This window comes from Populus euphratica, unplaced genomic scaffold (assembly GCF_000495115.2).
Source record: "Populus euphratica unplaced genomic scaffold, PopEup_1.0 scaffold4165.1, whole genome shotgun sequence".
NCBI classification, from domain to species: domain Eukaryota; kingdom Viridiplantae; phylum Streptophyta; class Magnoliopsida; order Malpighiales; family Salicaceae; genus Populus; species Populus euphratica.
Window position 1 is genome coordinate 1,922 of NW_011504118.1, and position 5,209 is coordinate 7,130.

The 5,209-nt window shown below is 34.6% G+C and overlaps 1 long non-coding RNA gene across 1 annotated transcript; it reads left to right on the forward strand.

The window, feature by feature from the left end:
* The first annotated feature begins 211 nt into the window (after nt 1-211).
* Nucleotides 212-2,473, forward strand: LOC105120000 (uncharacterized). The gene is made up of 2 exons (XR_841237.1): nt 212-1,257; nt 1,954-2,473. It is a non-coding gene; the product is annotated as an uncharacterized LOC105120000 (long non-coding RNA).
* The last annotated feature ends 2,736 nt before the right edge of the window (nt 2,474-5,209 follow it).

Consider the following 5,209-nt stretch of genomic DNA (forward strand, 5'->3'; position numbering starts at 1 on the left):
CGGTCAGCAAGCAATGAGAAATTAAGAGACTCCATGCAAACTCCTGATGCAGGCCCAAATTTTTCGAAGTTCATGGAAGAATTAACTCTGAAGCGCAGTACGAGGGATTCCATGTAACAGCATCTGAAGTGATGGAAGCACGGGTAAAGTGGATGTTTCTAACACGGGAGATTCCTCCGTTCGTGATATTACTGAATTGATTCAAGCCCATTAATTGTTCACAACTTTCGAACGTGTTTTTGTCAATCTCATCCTCACTTTCCAAGATCGAGACAATAGCCAAAATTTGTTCAAAGACTTGTCCTCCGAAAAAGCTTTCAAAGTGACCGAGATTGAACTCAGGTTCATTTTTTTTGTGCTTGACACCAAAGGAACAATAACTTTTTCCCGCGCGGGCAGCTATCTCCGCTTCATCAATCTTAGCAGCACTTTCTTAGTGCTGGTATTCTCTTCTTTTGCCCATGAGAAGAATCACTCGAAGAAGATTGATTTAGCTATAACTTTCTTATTGCTAGCTGTAGCTATTTTTCTTGAGCTCTATGCAATAATTTCACTGGTCTCATCAGATGGACAGATCTTTATCTGAACAAGCATCCAAAATTCGAAAGGCCACTGCTCCTTTCCAGCGTCGTAAACAGCTACGGTGGTCAAATTCCTTGGCACAACACAGCTTACTGAGCTTTTGCCTCAAAAGTATGTCTAAAGTCAGCATCAAAATCCAGAAGCTTTTTGGCATAGACAAAGTTCTGGGAGAACTCCAGCACAGGAGCATGAAGGAATTCTCTGATGATTTGAAGAAGTTAATATTGAACCATCACATGGAAAAATTTCAACATCTGAGTAGCATATTGAGAAGTGAGACACAGGCTGAATCCACCAGATATGAGAGTGAGCTCAAAGCATTGTGCGCCTGCCGAGGGGACCGTGTGCTTAAAAGTTTAGAATTTTCGCATGATTTAATTTGGAGTGTAGAAGTAGATTTCGACCATTGCTACAGATCTCTGCCACCACTCTGACCCTGATGAAGCCCAAAAAGATAACTGCGAAATAAGCAGGCAGCTATCACACTATACGCTGTATCTCTTAGTCATGCGTCCTTTCATGTTGCCAATGGGGATTGGAAAGATCAGATATCTTGATACTGATCTTTGAGGTGATATCCAAACTTCCAATGGCAGGGCTCAGAATTCCTGGCTTTTGACAATCAATCCTTTCAGCAAAGGGACGTCAAAGCTAGATGAAAAAAAAGCATGCGAGGTTGTTGTGTATGGTCCCACACCATGTGATGGTGGGACCATCACATTAAATGTCATGTGATGGCTGTCTCTTGGTGTTAATATTAGTGTGGTTCGGGTACTGTAGCAACAGATTTGAAATTAGAAGAGAGGAGAAAAAAATCAAGAGAGAAAAGGAGAAGAAAAGACAGCAGAGCAGCCTTCATTCTTTTTTCGATTTCCAGCTCGTTCACCGTTGAATCGGGCTGAGATTTTGACAGAAGCTTCTAGACACGTTGATCTTCATTCTGAACGGTTGGATCGAAGATTGGTGGTGTGGAAGCTGACCGTTTTGACAGAAAACGGGGCTGTCAGTTTTGTGAGTTTTTCTCAAATAATTCTCCTTTAATCTTGTTGTAATCCAAGAATAAGTTGTTCTTGATGATATATATGTTGTATCCCTTGGTTGAATCTGAGGAAGAATGATTGTGAACCCATTATTTGTTGATAGTGGAAGTTTTTAGGTGGACTACGGTCCCGTGGTTTTTCCCGCATCGGGTTTTCCATGTTAAAAATTTTGGTGTTGATTTTGTGATTATTTGCATTATTTTTCATCATTGTTTGATTCTGTTTTACTGCACAATGAGAGAAAAAATTGGGACTTGTGAATTGTAATTGTATTCCGCTGAATTGATCCGGGTAAATTGGTGTTCGGTTGTTCCGAGTTTTCCCAACAGAGGTGTTGCTCAATATGAACACAGTAGTCCCACCAGTCAAAGTAAAAGGCGACAGAAGCAAACCGGTGCTATTCGACGCGTGCAGGCTTGCATCACAGTTGCGAAAATTATCAGATGACAAAGGTGAAAAATGGAAGCTAATTGGTAATGTTTGGGTGGAAATGATGGCTTATGCAGCTAGATGTTGTAGTGAACATGATCATGCTCGGCAATTGGGACAAGGCGGCGAACTTCTCACTCTTGTTTGGCTCCTGATAGCACATTTTGGTTTAACGGAGCAGTTTCAGATATCCCAGGGTCATGCAAGGGCTAAGCTCAGCGTGCGATAGAGGCACTGGTACTGCCAAGCCCAAGAGGAACACTAGTATATTATCTCAATAAATTAATGGTTGATTTCAGCTTTGCAATTTCCTTTCCTTTTCTGGTTTAGTGATTTGACGTTTGTCCTTTGCCCTTTGCTCCCCCCTGGGAACTTAAATTAATCTCTGTAATAATCAGACAATGTTTCCATGCCCTCGTTAACAATTTATGCGGTTTGCTGGTGTGGATATTACTCTCCAAAACTAATTCCAATAATTACAACAGCAGAATTTAATCAACCACCGAAAACTTTCGATATCATAATGCGATCGAAGGCAAAGAAGTCATACCCTTTGAAGGAAAGGGAAGTCCTTCCTCAACCTTGTGACCCTCCAAATAAAAATCCGACAATTATTGGTTTGTGACGGGACATTATTTATACATGAAGAAGGAAGAAAGGAGGTCCAATCGCAGGAGAAGAAGAGGAGAGAAGGAAGAGGCCCAACCGGGAGGGAAAGGAGAGAAGTACAAAAGGAAAGAAATAGGCCCAATAAAGAAAGAAGAGGAAGAGAAGAGGAGGATAGAAGGCCCAACAAGCTCAACTGCGCCAGGAACAGAAGGAAATAAAAGAGAAGAGAATGGCCTAATAGGGCCCAACCAACTTAACCAGGCCCAAAAGAATACATGACTAGTGTATGGGATGGAGTATATAAATACCAAAGCTTCTAGGTCTTCTACAGATGGGTTTTAATTAGGGGTATTGTTATAGAACAAATGACTTAAATATTTTGATCAGAAGTATTTAGGGACAAACGAAAATAAAAGGCAGATCAATCTTTTTGGGATGGAGGGAGCATTGCTTTATTCCAAAAAAATGTTGTTTTTTGTCATCAATCTTTCCATAATATTTATTTTTCACTTTTTTTATTTTAAAATAAAAATAAATTGCAAAAGAATATGAATGAAGAAATAATTAGTTTGAAATAAAAGAAACTAATTAATTTATTTCCCAAAACTAAAGAGACTAATTTATAATTTATATAAACATATTTTTTTGTGTTATCATATAATTTTTTTATAAACAAACGACATTGAAGATATCTTATTGCCACTACTTTTTTTTCTGATCACCTCTGATAATAAGAAAATCAAGATCTTTGTTTTTTAGACCAAAAAAAATATAATTTTAGCTTTTTTTTACATAAAAACATTATTTAAACCTTAAAAAACATCTTAACAACCCCAGAACACCTTAAAATTACTCTCTAAAATAAAAATTAACTTAATCAAAATAAACTAAATATATTCTAATTTACTTTTCCAACTATATTTAGAGAGAGAAACCAAATGTCTATTTTGAATTAGATTGGGCTTTCAAAGAATTTAATTTACTGTTGGACCCAAATCGTCCTGCTGTGTGAGAAAAAAATGTTCTCATTTTAACCATCTAGGTGGTGGTCAAGTGGTAAGAACTTGGGATTAAGGGGTTTGCTCCCTCTGTGGTCTCAGGTTCGAATCCTTGGTTGCTCATATGATGGCCACTGGAGGCTTACATGGTCGTTAACTTCAGACAAGAAAATGATATTTGGGTTTATCTTATATTACTTTGAGATTATTTTAAGCTGTTTGATAATATAGTTATGCTTATTTTTTAAATAATATTTTGTATTAAAATATATAATAATAATGTTTTTTATTTTTTAAAAAATATTTTTTACATTAGTATATTAAAATAATTCGAAAATATTAAAAATATATTAATGTAAAGTAAATAAAATAATTTAAATAATTTAAATTTTTTTAAAAAAATTTAAATCATAAAAACAAGCATTTTATATGTTTAGTCGTAGGGAGGACAACCGATTTTCCACGAGGGACATTATTGTCATGCTCTCTCGTGGTACACAAAGCTTGAAGTACTCAATCAGTGAAGGTATAGGAAATAGTGACTCTTCCAAGTACCTGACCGTAGATTATAATTTCAAAGCACGCTTTTGGTTTTACTTTGAATTATTTATCGGATACTGCTTCAAAATTCAGCTTCGATCAACCCGTGTATACAGTGCTCTGGCGATTGCAACTCGGAAAGGATAAGAAAATTCCATCTTTCAATCAGATCAGCATAAAAAACAGATTGATTCTTTAACGAAAAAATAACTTCCGTCTCTATTGGTGATCTTGCCTTTGAAGCAACAATACGATAAGATTCATCTTCTTTTGACCCCTACACTAAGGAAAAGAGTTATATGTATCTTCTATGACAAAGTTCCTCTAATAGAATCCATACATCTACTAAGTATATAATTCAAATCAAAATAAAAGGTGATGAGTTTTAAAATTCAAAATATTTAAGAATAAAGGTAATGTATTAAATAATCAATTAATTTATTAGTTCAAATTAACAATTTAATTAAATTTTTTTAATTAAGATATTTGGTAACTTAATAAGAAATATTCATGTAGTTAATAGTTGATAATTGGTGGTATCTTATAAGCCAAGATGGCTGGAAATTTAAAAGTCAAGTAACTGGTAATTGATATTTGTAAAAAAAAAATTTAATAACATAGAGATATTCATCTATTTAAATTAGTAAATTTATAGAAAGAAAAAATATAATAATATTTTAAAGAAATAAACTCTAAAACATATATCTTGAAGGTATTAAAAATAAAAGGATCATAACTTTTTAGTTTGAAGTATCTATAATGTATTTATAATTTATTAACCTTGTTTTAGTTTTATGTCGGTGCACCCATTAGACCAAAACTATGAAGTGAAGTTAAAAGTCACTCGGGCAATAGTCTAAGGATTGCATTTAACAAAAAATTCCAAGAATAAATATAGTATATTTATCAGTTATATTTTATAAAATAAAGATTTTCAACACTTAACAAAAAAATTTAAGTACAAAATAAAGATTGTTCAAGGCTTTACTTGTAGATATACATAAAAAATAC